This window comes from Peromyscus eremicus, chromosome 4, assembly GCF_949786415.1.
Source record: "Peromyscus eremicus chromosome 4, PerEre_H2_v1, whole genome shotgun sequence".
Taxonomy (NCBI): domain Eukaryota; kingdom Metazoa; phylum Chordata; class Mammalia; order Rodentia; family Cricetidae; genus Peromyscus; species Peromyscus eremicus.
In genome coordinates this window covers 16,969,006-16,983,951 of record NC_081419.1, presented here as the reverse complement: position 1 = coordinate 16,983,951, position 14,946 = coordinate 16,969,006, and positions in this window count along the sequence as shown.

The window sequence follows — 14,946 nt, the reverse complement described above, 5'->3', positions numbered from 1 at the left end:
TGGATGGCCCTTTTTATGTGTTCCTGGGTTCAGTTTTGGAGTATTTTATTGAATATTTTATCATCAATGTTCATGAGGGATATTGGCCTGTAATTCTCTTTCTTTGTTTAGTCTTTGTGTAGTTTGGGTATTAGGGTGACTGTGGCCTCATAAAACAAATCTGGGAAAGTTTCTTCTTTTTCTATTTTGTGGAGTAATTTGAGGAGTATTGGAATTAGCTCTTCTTTGAAAGTCTGGTACTCTGCACTAAAACTATCTGGCCATGAGCTTTTTTTTTTTTTTTTTTTTTTTGAGAATTTTAAGGACAACTTCTATTTCCTTAGGTGTTATAGGTCTATTTAAATTGTTCATTTGATCTTGATTTAACTTTGGTAAGTGTTATATATCAAGAATATTATTCATTTCTTCTAGATTTTCCAGTTTTTTAGAGTACAGGTTTTTGCAGTATAACCTAATGGTTCATTACAATTCCTTCTTGTCTTTTGTTATATTCCCCTATTCTCTCTCTGCCTCTTAATTTGGATAAGGGTTTACCTATCTTGTTGATTTTCTCAAAGAATCAATTTTTTGTTTCATTGATTCTTTGTATTTTTCTCTATTTTATTTATTTCAGCAGTCAGTTTGATTATTTCCTGCCTTCTACTCCTCATTGGTGTGTTTGCTTCTTTTTGTTCTAGAGCTTTAAGGTGTGCTGTTACATTGTTAGTATGAGATCTCTTCAAATTCTTTATGTAGGCATTCAGTGTTATGAACTTTCCTCTTAACAGCTTTCATTGTGTCCCATAAATTAGGATATATGTGTATTTATTTTCTTTGAATTCTATGTCTTTAATTTCTTTCTTTGTATCAGCCTTGAACCAGTAGTCATTCAGTAGAGAGCTGTTCAGTTTCCATGAATTTGTAGGCTTTATATAGTTTATGTTTTCTTTGAAATCCAGCTTTAATCCATGGTGGTCTTATAAGGCACAGGGAGTTGTGTTAATTTTCTTGTATCTGTTGAGACTTGTTTTGTGACTGAGTAAGTGGTCAATTATGGATAAGATTCCATGAGATGCTGAGAAGAAGATATATTCTTTTTGTTTTGGTGAAATGTAGTGTAGATATCTTTTAGGTCCATTTTGTTCATAAAGTTTGTTGGTTCCATTATTTCTTAGTTTTTGTCTGAATGACCAGTCTGTGAAAGGCTTTTATCATGAGTTATCACAGGCCATGACACAAATACAGATTATAGCACTTGATAATTCAGATGTCAACCTACAAGAGGAATGATTCTCTGATGGAGGAGAATCCCATTCAGGCTAGGGTTTCAGAACCACTCACTCTGGGAACGGTTGCTCCTATCTGGAATTTCACATGTACAAAAACAGCTGTGGTATTTCCTCAATACCTGCACTAATTTAATGTGACATGCATATGTAATCTCATGATTACATCTCAATCTTATGGACACATATATTTATAGATGGTCATATATATATATATATATATATATATTATTCATTTTACATACCAACCACAGATGCCCCTCTCATCCCTCCTCCCACGTCCCTCCTGCCTAACCCCCACCCCAATCCACCCCTCATCCCCTCCTCCAAAATGCTAAGTTCTCCCATAGGGTGACAGCAAAACCTGGTACATTCAGTTGAGGCCGAAATTTTTATATATAGAAAACATACTAGGATATGCTTCATAGCTACATGTATTGTCCTACGAGGACTGTAAGACACTTAAAAGCCTGCTTTGTTCCTCCAACTCATAGAAAGCAACAATTTCTCCCCAGTCTAGACAAAACACACAAAATTAGCTCATTTTTACCTCAGAGCAAGTTTGAACTAGACTGAATGTTTCTGTAAATGGATCATAAATTAAAAACTTTACAGATATGCACAAAGACAAAGTCATAGGTGTCTAACCAAGGTTATTAACACAAAGCAACGTAAAAAAAAAAAAAACTCATGCCAATTCTTCACTCACTAAGGCTGGCTGATAGGGAACGGGTTCTCTATGCAATTATATCTGCAGCTTGTCTCACCAGGCACTGTGTCCCCGGCCTCTGGTCACAGTCTTACACCAGGAACCTTTGAAACCTTGTGTTGCCATGGTAAATAGCTCTGCTCCTCATCATTTACTCAAGGAATATGCTATGACCTTCAGAGGTAGCCTTGTAATTCATATTACTATTTGAAAAAAAAAGCCTACAAAATATGTATATAGCTATGTAGTACAGAGGAGAACAAGAAGGAATTAGAACTAGGAAGAATTCGAGCTGTAAAGAAGAATTAGAGCTGAATAATAATAATAAAAAAAAATGACCATCAAATCATGTGAGTCATTACCCCTCATAAAAAAAGTTCTAAGTTACATTTCACTATGCAATGCCTTTTGTTCAAAAGCCTTGGTGTGGCCATGGGTGCTGGTCTCTCAGGCTAACAATAGACTTTCATTTGGGCCACCAATCAGCCCCGAATCATGACATAGAGACTTATTATTAGTTATGATTGTTCAGCCTCAGCTTATGCTTGTCCCACTAGCTCTTATAACTTTATTTAACCTGTTTTTCTTAATCTATATATAAATTTACCTAGGGCTTTTTAACCTTTCTTTCTTTCTGAATGTCGTACTCTATGTCTGGCTGGCTGGTGGCTGCCTAGCTGATTGGCCCTGGGCATCTCCTTCTCTTTCTCCCTCATTCTCGCCTTTTGCACTCTCCTCTCAAGCCTTTATCCTCCTCCTACTCATTCTATCTGCCTGGCATCTCCCTCCCTTTTTCTCTCATTCTCTCCCCCTCTCTCCTCTCAAGCCTATATTTCTTCTCCTATTTATTCTATCAGCTGTCTATCCCTCTAATTCCTAGCTATTGGCCATTCAGCATTTTATTATACCAGTCAGGTGCCTTAAGCTAGCAAAGCAACACATCTTTACATCATTAAACAAATGCAGAATAAACAAAGGTAACACATCTTTGCTGAGTTAAAGTGATATTCCACAACACCTGTCCATTGGTGAGAATGGGGTATAGAAATCTCCCACTATCAGTGTGTGAAGGTCGATGCAGGATTTAAGCTTTAGTAATGTTTCCTTTACAAATGTGGGTGCTTTCACATTTGAGACCCAGATGTTGGGAAATGAACCATCACCTTGGTGGATTTTTTTTTTTTTGACCACTACGAAGTGTCTTTCCTCATCTCTTTTGATTAATTTTGTTTTGAAGCCCCTTTTGTGGGATATTAGAATAGTTACACCAGCTTGCTTCTTAAGGCCATTTGCTTGGAAAATCTTTTTCCAACCTTCTACTCTGACTTACTGTTTAGTTTTGATGTTGAGGTATGCTTCCTGTATGCAACAGAATGATGGGCCTTGTTTTTGCATCCATTCTGCTAGTTTGTGTCTTCTTATTAGGGAATTGAGTCCATGTATATTGAGAGATATCAATGACCAATGATTGTTAATTCCTATTATTTTGGTCGTGGTGGTAGTACTCTGTGTGTGTGTGTGTATGTGTGTGTGTGTTCCTTCTTTGGGTTGTTCTGGTGTGAGACTATAATTACCTATGTTTTTGTGACTGTCGTTAGCCTCCTGGATTGAACTTTTCCTTCTAGTATCTTCTATAGGGCAGGATTTGTGGATAGATATTGTTTAAATGTAACTTTATCATGGAATATCTTGTTTTCTCCATCTCTAATGATTGAAAGTTTTGCTGGGTATAATAGTATGGGTTAGCATCTGTGGTTTCTTAGAGTCTGCAGCAATCTGTCCAGGACCTTCTAGATTTTAGAGTCTCCATTGAGAAGTCAGGTATAATTCTAATAGGTCCACCTTTGTATGTTTCTTGGCCTTTCCCCTAGCAGTTTTTAATATTCTTTCTTTGTTTTGTTTTGTGTGTTTGGTGCTTACTAGGTGGTAGGGGACTTTCTTTTCTGATTCAATCTATTTGGTATTCTGTTACCTTCTTGTACATTTATAAGCATGTCCTTCTTTAGGTTAGGAATTTTTTTTCTATGATTTTGTTTAAACAGTTTTCTGGGCCTTTGAGCTGGGTATTTTCTCTGTCTATTTCTATTATTCTTAGGCTTGGTCTTTTCATAGTGTCTTAGATTTCCTGGATGTTTTGTGTCAGGAATTTCTTAGATTTAACATTTTCTTTGATTGATGTACCTATTTCTTCTATTGTGTCTTAAGTGCCCAAGATTCTCTTTTCTATCTCTTGTATTTTGTTGACAATTCTTACATCTATACTTCCTGTTTGCCTGCCTGGGATTTTCATTTTCAGAATTTCTTCAGTTTGTATTTTCTTTTTTGCTCCACTTTCCATTTTCGGTTCTTGAACAATTTCATTTGTTTCCTTTATTTTTTTCCCTTGATTTTCTTGACATTCCATAGGGGATCTATTTATTTCCTCCATTTTTTTGTTTGTCTTTTCTTCCTTTCTTTTAAATGATTTATTTATTTTCTCTTTAGGAGCCTCTGGCATCTTCATAAACCTGGTTTTAAGGTAGTTTTCTTATGCTTCAGCTGTGTTGAATGTTCAGGGCCAGCTGTAATGGGTTGGGTGGGCTCTAGTGGCAGCACATTGTCCTGGCTGTTGTTGACTATGTTCTTACACTGACCTTTAGTCATCTGGACTTGAAATGGTTATAGGTGTAGTTGCCAATTTTTGGATTTGGCTTTGTTGGATGGATGTTTTCCTCTCTGGTCTTCTTGCTAGAGTGGCCCGTGATTGAATAGATAGTCTCTGCCTGAGTTGGAGGCTTGACTTCTGATTGTATGGATGGTCTCTGGTCCAGAAGGGAATTGCTGCCCAAGTTGGAGCTGGAGTTCTGGCTATGTGTGTGGCTTCTAGGTTTCAGGTTGTTGGCCTGGCTTCAGGTTGGGTAGGAGACTTCTGCTTGGTTTTCAGGGAGCTTCAGTGGTCTCTGTAGTTCAGGATGCTTATCTGTCCTCTGGTGAAGTAGGAAGACTGCCAGAAATGTGGACCTTGCCTGCAGGGAGCTAGGCTGGCCTCTGGTGGGATAGGAGTCTTCTGGGCTGGAGGTCATCTTAATTAATCTTAGTGACTGCATTTCAACATATTTATTTTCTGGCCTATGCACATAAACATGTAACTTTTAGTTCTTGTGTTTTATGAAAGTCCCCTAGTCCATATGCTTTATTGGACTTCCAAGAATGTATGCACCATGAGCTCTCATTCACTTTATTTCTTTTACTGAGGTGAGATTTTCTCCCTGTCTTTTCTAGAAATCCAATTTATTCTTATAGCCCCACTAAACCAAACATTTCTATTATTAAGCCTTTTATTCTTATTTCCATATATATTTTCCTGTGTAAGACATCATATTCCTGAAGATATATGATCATGGTTTGATTTGACTCTTTTATAGTCCTGTTTTTTCCTTCCTTCTTATTTATCATCCTAATGAAATAAGAAAAACCTAAAGTTGAAAAATCACATTACTGATTTTTCCTTCATTTGAAGTAGGAAACAGTTTGGAAAAATTAATACATAGCCAATGACTATTATAGTTTTAGGTCATTAAATCATTTTAATCTTTTAATTTTATTGTGTTTTGTGGTACTGTGTGGGCGTTTTCTCTTGTTAACAATTGAATCTTCACAATAATATTAAGGAATGTTAATTCTACTCTTTCTTCTCCAAGATTCTAAATAAATTAATCCTCACAAGAGACTAAAAGAAGCAGTTTGATGTGTGAGAAGAGTCATTTTGTTCAGAGTAGAGAAACATACCAGATTTGATCACAGATTGTTATGGTCATAGTTCAGTGGGAGCCTAAATTATACTTTGATACAGATGAAATTATAAGAGTATTGGGGTGGGTCAGCATTATGTGAAATAACTCATGAGTTAAAAACTAATAAGTTTCTATTTTTCTAAAATTAAACTGCATGAAATCAGGTTCAAAGTTAATCCCCAATGCAGTTGGCATAAGCTCAGCCTGGGAGAAAATCCCTAGAGAACAATCTCATAACTCATGATTTGTTTACTTCACACCTGCTTTGTTTATGATGTAGGAGGAAAGCAAACATGTATTATAATATTTAGATGGAAGTGAAGGTTTTCCTACATGAATAATTTAGCCAGTTGATAATAAATTGTTCCTTGAAACAGAGAAATTAATACTATTGTCAACATTTATGTTATTCATAGATATGTTTTATTATTTGATTTAATTGTCTGTGTATAAGAATTTTATTCTATATTTCTGTTATTTCATCTCTTTGAAAAAGCAGAGGCCTCATAGCATATTAAAAATGAATTCTCATAGGGAACTGCTCGACTTCCAAATAAAGGTTTCATGTGTGTTATCCTTTCATTTCCAGCTTCTTTACATGATCCTTTTTAAAAATAATGTGTTTCTGCTATTGAATTTAATACAGATGCTAACTCATCCTGACATTTCAAAAGTACAAAAAGAAGGGGAAAAGAGAAAGAATGTAAGACACTATGGTTCAAGAAAGTTAGAGCCAGAACACCTCTGTTCTTCTTAGTCCTAATTTTTTTGTAGTGCTCTCATAGATTTATTTTTTTACATTTCAAATTCTTCACAAGCTAGCTTTTGCTGCATTGCTGAGCTGTTCTTTTTTTTTTTTTAATTCACACCTAGTCTTACTTGCTAAATATAAGATTATAAATGACTTTAGTTTTTATTTAATAAATCTTACAAAATTCACTTTTCTATCTACTCTCTTGTTTTCTGCTTTTCTGAAGTGTTCTCTTTTGTCATTGCCTTAATTTCCAAACATCATTCTTTGGAATGTTCTATCTAAAATCCAGGAAATTGATGCTGAGCGTATATCTTCCTAACTCTACCATCTGCTCTTTGGTGGGCAGCCTGTGGCCAGTTCACAACATGTTTCTCCCACTATTGTGAAGAATATAATAGCTTTCTTCCTGATTCCTCTTATCCTGAAGCAAATCACATTTTCTAAAGAATGGCACTTTTGTCCTTATTCCTCCAGTTCTTCACTTTTTAGATGAAAAAAATTTATTGTTGCCAATTTATATTATGATTTAGGAAGGAGATTGTGGATATAGATTCACAAACACTGAAGTGAAATGACCATCTTTGGGCACAGTTCGTACCTCTCACAATCTTTGATTCTCACATATACCTATGTGCACACACTCACTTAGAGAACTCCTTTCTACTCTGAAACATTGTGATCTGCTAAAATTTAATTTCTTTGACATTTACATCTTAAAGGACACCAGCTTTCTCTCTTCACAATTCTAATTGCCTGGGTATCAACAGGCCACTTAAAATTTTTTTTTTGATTATGTGGATGGAGAGATTGCTCAGTGGTTAACATTGTTTTCAGATCTACCTGAGGATCCAAGCGCAGATCCAAGCACCACATCAGGAGTTCAACATCTTAAGCTCCAGCTCCAGATCTGATGGGTAAGCTTCTGTCCTGGGAAGACACCTGTGCAGAAACACACACACACACACACACACACACACACACACACACACACACACATATATATATATACATATATATACAGATATACACATATACACATATATACATATATACATATATATACATATATACATGCATATTTATGTATGTTGGCTATGTGTTATCTCTTTTGTCTCCTTCAATTATGCTGAGTTTTGTCAGCACTTTAACTACTCCTCTGTTCCTCAGCATTCTCAGTGATTCTCACTCACATTCTCAATAGTCTTGACTTTTCCTGTCTGGTACTGCTTTTTCTTCCCTTGCAGTAACTCTGGGATGCTACTGTATTCTGCAAGCCAATAGCATCTTGACCTCAACACAGGTCGATAAATATGCCATCATCTACTAAAAGCGGTAGTTTTTCAGCAGCTAGTTTCTCTGGTTGATGCAGAGGAAAGCACTGGAACTAGACATAAATAGGCTTTTCATAGACTGAATAAGAGAGAGTAATGTGAGTTGATTAAAGAGGTCAAGTCTATGGAAAAGGTCAAAGTGAAAAGAAACAGCTGGCCTACCCTGAGGAGAAGTGAGCAGTGAAAGTGTAAAAAGCTGTGAGATGATGCTGTAAGGTATTTATAAGGTGGTCTTGGTAAAATAACACTTTCCCAACTCAATCTCCACCCAGAACTTTAAGTATCACTCTGGATCCTCAGTTCTTTGGCATGCTCTCCAGGGCCTTCAGTTTGCTGGTCTTCTCTGTAAACTGGTGATTTTTTACATTTCCACTGAGCATCCCTGAAGCCATAGTATAAGTGCTTTGTAGGAACAGTATATGCATATTTACATAATGCATGCACACACACATAGAACCATGCTTATCACTTCTTTGATCAGTGAGTGTCATCACCAATGGCCTTTATAGGCCACCCACATTCTCTTTAAAAATTTACATCCTGTAAACTCTTTAACACTGTCTTCTTCAAGAGTAACACTTTCCCAATATTTACTTTAGTTTCATTAATAATGTCCATTATTAAATACCTATGAGTATTAAATTCCATTGGTAACACATCCCTCATTGACTAGCCACAGAAACTGAGACTCAGAAAAAATATAAATTCGTTTGTTCAAAGATTGTAGCTAAGAGGTAGTAGAACAAAGTTTTTGCCATTTATTCTCCTGACTCTAAGGATGAGCTTCTCTTTGATGCCATCATGCAACCTCTTCTCAGCCCCGGGTGCTCTCACACTCCCACAGTACCTTTGAATATCGGACTTTCAAGAGCTTTTACTTTTCAACCTTTCAAACCAAGATTTCTTATTCAAATAACCTATACATCTTTTCAATATAATTTTTTATAGCTAGTAGTACGTAGCATATTGGTTGTGAAATCCTATTTTAAATAGTTGGGCCTTTTATCTTTTCTTCCACAACACATATACTCAGAAGGTTTCTCCAGTCCTGTCTGGCCCTGCTGTCTGGGTGAATCTCTCTCACTCAAGTCCTGTAGATGCTTGGTACCAATTAAACACCCAGAGGCTTTTATTATTTGCAAACTGTATGGCCTATGGCAGGCTTCTTGCTTGCTAGCTCTTATAACTTAACCCATTTCTATTAATCTATAAGTTGCCACATGGCCGTGGCTTACCAGTACTTTCACACCTTGCTTCTCTTGTCAGAGGCTCACAATGTCTTTCTGCCTCTGCTTTTCTTCTTCCCTGTCTCTCTCCTTGGATTTCCTGCCTGTCTCTAAGCTGCCTTGCCATAGGTCAAAGCAGCTTCTTTATTAACCAATGGGAACAAAATATATTCACAGCATAGAGAAAGACATCCCCCAGCATACTCATTACTTCATTTATCTCCTTCTTTCCCTTTATTGCTATGAGATCATGAATGAAGGGATGAGTTAATTAAAGCCCTCACTTCTCAGCACAGAACCATCATTGTTTTACGTAAGATCTTCCTCCTAGTCTCCCCTCTTTTATTTTGTCTCTAAAGCCCTCTTCTCTTCCTCACCAAGAGGAGACCATTCAAATTTGTCATAGATACTTTCTTATAAAGTATGGACCATCATATGCATAACTACATTTAATATGCATAAATACCGTTTAATTTATGTAAATTATGAAAAAATTACCTTTGGTATAATCTACAATCTAACTTTTTTGCTATGCATAGCTTTTATTATTTGTGATGTGTGTGCAACTCATCTTCTATGTGTATCACTAGATAGTATCACATGATGTTGCTTATCCATATACCAAATAAATATCTCCAACTTGCCCCCAACTCACAATTCTACAGATGTACATATATGTCTCTTATAGGGTGTTGGAACAATTTTTTAATCCCTACATAGTTACTTTTCTCATTACCCAAGAAGCAGCAGCTTCAGGGAAGGAGGATTTATTTTGACCCATGGTTAAAGGAGATTTGGTCCATCACAGTATAAGGGAATAATGGTGAGTGATTGTTTTAGTAAGTGCTTCTATTGCTACAAAGAAGCACCATGACCAAAAAGCAAGTTGGGGATGGTTTATTTGGCTTACATTTCCATATTGCTCTTCATTATTAAAGAAAGTCAAAGTCAAACAGGAACTCAAACAGGACAGGATCCTGGATGCAGGAGCTGATGCAGTGGCCATGGAGATGAGTTGCTTAATGACTTGCTGACCTTGGATTGCTCAGCCTACTTTTTTTTTTTTTTTTTTCGAGACAGGGTTTCTCTGTGTAGCTTTGCGCCTTTCCTGGAACTCACTTGGTAGCCCAAGCTGGCCTCGAACTCACAGAGATCCGCCTGGCTCTGCCTCCTGAGTGCTGGGATTAAAGGCGTGCGCCACCACCGCCCGGCCCCTACTTTTTAATAGAACCCAGTGTAGTTGAAGTTTTCCTGTGTCCACCCAGCTCCTGTGTCCTTGCATTTCTGCAGGTGCTCAGACCCAAATAAACACACACAGGCCAATATTATTTAAAACTGCTTGGCCATTAGCTCAGGCCTACCACTAACTAGCTCTTACACTTAAACTCAGCCCATTTTTTAAAAATCTAGATGTTGCCACGTATTCTGTGGCTTTACCTGTGTGTCTGTTACCTGCTGCTCCTTGGATGGTGGTTTGGCATCTCCTGACTCAGCCTTCCTCTTCCCACAATTCTCCTCTCTGTTTGTTCCGCCTATACTTCCTGCTTGGCTACTGGCCAATCAGCATTTTATTTATACACAGTGCTATCCACAGCAACCCAGGATCACCAGTCCAGGGATGCCACCACGTACCATGGGTTGGGCCCTCCGCATTGACCACTAATTGAGAAAAAAGCCTTACAGTTGGATCTCATGGAGGCATTTCCTCACATGAGGCTCTGTCTTCTCTGATCACTCTAGCTTGTGTCAAATGGACACACAAAATCAGCCAGTACAATGCGGTTCCATGGTGGTAGGAGCACTTGGCAGCTCCTTGATATTTGGCAACAAATTGGTAGCAAACTAAGTCTGTAAGCATATTAGCACTTAACACAGAAGCACTGCTCCTCTGGCCTTTCATCTGGCAGATAGGCACCATGTTTAGTAAGGTCCCAAACTGTCTACTAAATGTAACCAGAGCCTCAATCATACATATATATCATTCTATGGGGGAAAAACAGACTCACTGATACAGGATAAGGTAAATGAGTTGCAGAATCCTTGGAAAACTGGGGACCAATCACATGCTGCTTCACACCGCCTGATCTGGTCTTCATCACCCAAGAGAGCACAATCACCGTTCTCCTCCCTTTTATGCAGTCACTGAGGCAAATAAGAAGCACCGCCTCTATCAGGCCAGACAGACCACAGTCATGGGCAGAGTGAATTCCCACAACAACTAAGGGTCATTAATTAGGAGACTAATTCTATAAACATGCAAACCAGGAGAAACATTTAACTTTCAAACTATAATGTTCCACTCTCACCCCTGACAGCTCATGGCCGAAACTCTCTTTATTGTAAAGCCTAGAACTCCATATACATAGGTGAGGCTTGTGGTGGCTCCACTAGGGAATCCTTTAGGCTTGGGTAGACACACCCTACAGACCTGTTGCTTACAGTACAGGCTAGATAATGAGCCTGCTCCACTCACTGATGACAGGGGAATCCATGGCTGATATATAAAATTAAATTATAAAATAAAAAAAGAAAATAACATGACAAAAGCAACTTAAGGTTAAAAAGGTTTATCACTGTTTGAGATTACAGTCCACCATCACAGCAAGAACTCTAGGCATCTGGCTTCATTGTGTCCTTCGTAAAGAAGCAGAGAGTGATGAATGCTCTGTACTTTCTTCTTTTTATCAAAATAGGACCCAAGTCCAGAATCTCAGTCCGTGGCATGACACCACCCACAGTTGGCAGGTCCTCCTACTACAACAAACCTAATCAAGATAATCCCCCCGATTGCCTTGCCTAAAGGCCTGTCTCAGAGGGACCTTTACATCTCATCAAGGTGACAATTGATATTAATCAACACAGGCTTAGTTGTATATTTCTGGCACCTCCAATATCCTACATTTTTCATTACAACATAGGTTTCATCTTCATAATTCCAATTCTTGGATAATTCTTCGTACTCAATCTTATCCATCACACACTGCCTGACCTCATCTGCTTCTATCTGGGGCCTTGGTACAAGCCTGTAGGACCCATAATTCTTGCATTCTTCATTCCTGCAAAAGCAGCACCATGTGAGAATGTCAACTTCTGTTGTCCCTGTGAGATTTTGTTTGGCCACTATGAACCACAGCCTCAGCAGCCTCTGTGCTTTCATGGTGGATCATGGGAAAAATATCTCCCTAGGGTGCCATTTTCCAGGTGAGCACCCTGGAGAATATATCTTTTCAGGCACTCTTCTTTCAGATGAATGTTTTTCAAATGAGTCTTCAGTTTTGTGTTCTAGAAACTTCCATATATTAGGTTTACACTCAAGATGTCTTTCCTGTTGCCCCAGTAGAAAGGGTATTAGTCTCTGTTAATAGTGGAAGCCACATCTCCCAGCACAATCTAAGTACAATGTTAACCAGACTCACATTCCATTCCTCGTCAAACTGCACATTTTCACAACGTTGATGTTTTAGCTTCTGTCTTCTCACCATAAATCTGGCTAAAACTAATGAGCAGTATTTAGGCCCTGTTCTAAATATTTATCTTGCATTTTCCACCTAGTTAGTTAATTCATCACTTTTGAGTTCAACCTACTGACAGAAGCAGAGCATAGATTATTAAAATGTAACAAGAATAGTCTCTAACCCATCTCCCAAGAGCATCTTTGTTCCTTTCTGAAACTTTATGATTCAGGCTGCCACTGTCTGGTGTTTGGTTTTTTTTTTTTTTTTTTTCCTATTAGTGTTCTGTTCTTCCCTGGCTCTACTAGAATAACCCATGAAGCTGTACTTATTACTATGTAGGGCTTCTCTAGCTTGTAGCTCCAAACTCTTCCATATACTTCCTGCAAATAGACACAAAGGCCTACAGACCACATGATAAAGTTTGATATAGCAACAACTAAATTACTAGGTACTAATTTTCTGTACATGGCACTTTTCTTGTTATTGGGAACAAATACTAAAGGTAAAAAGTCTTTATATTTTGATTGAGAATTTGAAAGCATATGATCAAATATAGTGGAGGGAGGTATGAGGGTAGACATCTCCAAGACAATGGTACCATGTGGCAGCTACTTACTCTATATCATCAACAGAAGTAGAGAGCTGGAGCTGTGGAGTGGCCAGAAACTGTGTCCACCAGCTAGATCCAACCTGAAAAGATTCCACAACCATCTGAACAGTGATACAATCTGGGGACCAATTATTCAAGCACATAATCCTCACATAGTTGGAACAGTGTCACTGAATCAATGAGTGTGCTTTACAGTTATTACTACTAAATACAGCAAGCTGTTCATCAGAATGCTTGCAGTCTGCATTTGTGCCAACAGTAACTTTCTTAAGTTCCCACATCTTTGGCAGCTTTCAAACCTTTCTGATTTTCTACATTTTTGTTTTGCTTTTGTTATTTGTTTTTTTAATTATTTTTAATTTATGGGAGTAACATGAATTTTGCTTCTTTGTTGTTTCTTTTTTCATAGTACAAAATTTGAGAATTTCTCTACATGCTTATTATACTATTGTTTTATTTAGTTTGGGGTCATTTTCCTATAAAGACCTTCATTACTTTTTACTTACCTTTTATTATTTGTTTGTAGGAACTGAATCTATACTTTAAAACACAGACTTTGCAAATATCTTCTAGTCTGCTGATTTCAATCACATTAACATTTCTTGACTAAATTCTCTCTTTTATTACACCTCTTTTGTTTCTTTGATTCATTCTTTTTCGTAAATCCTCTTCCTAGCATCCTCCACTATATCTCTTTGACATTCAGTGTTTTTATGCAAAATATAAATGAATTGATTTTTATGACGTATAGCTATGATTAAAAATATTGAATATAATCTACTAAAGGCCACTGGACTATTTCTTAGAATGCAAAAATTCTTTCTTTCACCTTTACTTTAATGAGTTCTCTCTTTTTCTCACCTCTGCACACAGAAATTTACATATGTATACATAAACACATAGGGAATGCGGACTCCCAACATTTGTCAATAGAAAAAAAGAGGTGAGTGCTTTTATAAACTAAAACATAAAGCAGAAATATTAAAAAATAATTGAAAAATGGAGAAAGTTAAAAGGAGAGAAAAGTGGAGAAAAAAATTAAAGTTAATGTACAGCTGACCTAAATTCAGAGGTTTGAGTAAAATTGGAAAGTCCATCTTTGCCTTCATTTCATAGATTCTATTGCCTCCTCCTTTGTGAGTAGTGTACTTTAGTATTATTTGACTATTATTCATTCTCTAGATGGCTCTAGGTGGAGGAATGTAGAAAAAGGGGGAATCAATACATCGAGGCTGGGAGATAATAAACCATTTACCACAGTATAAGAGTGTTCTCTGTAAAGTAAATGTATTTTTGATGGAACATAGGAAGTCAAATAAATTCTTAACTGCAGAAACAGAAAAATAATCAGTAAGTCTGAAATCAGAGAGAAAGAATTGTAACTACAGAATCATTCTTTGTTTGAGGTTATGATATGTATGATAAGGAAACAGAGCTGTTCATATAGAATTGTGAGTTGCAGAGTTACGATAACAATTTACCTCGAAACAGTCTAGCAGAACAGGGAGGATATTTTCTTAAACCAATCTACTGATCAAATTCCATCTCATAAAAATTATTCTGTGAACTTGTAGTGGAACTTACAGGAAATCAAAGAGAAGGTAAATGCAGATAGCCATTTTCTGAGTGTGTTTCACATTGTGCTTGGGAAGGATTACATTTATAAGAATTCTACACTGTGAAGGTGGCTGTAGTAACCTTTGCTTAGCACAAATGTCAACTCATACAGAAGCAGGAACTTTTCAAGTCTCTTATTCCATAAGACTGTGACATACAAGGTCGAGCTGCTAAATTCACTCATTTATTAGCTAAGATTATACTGG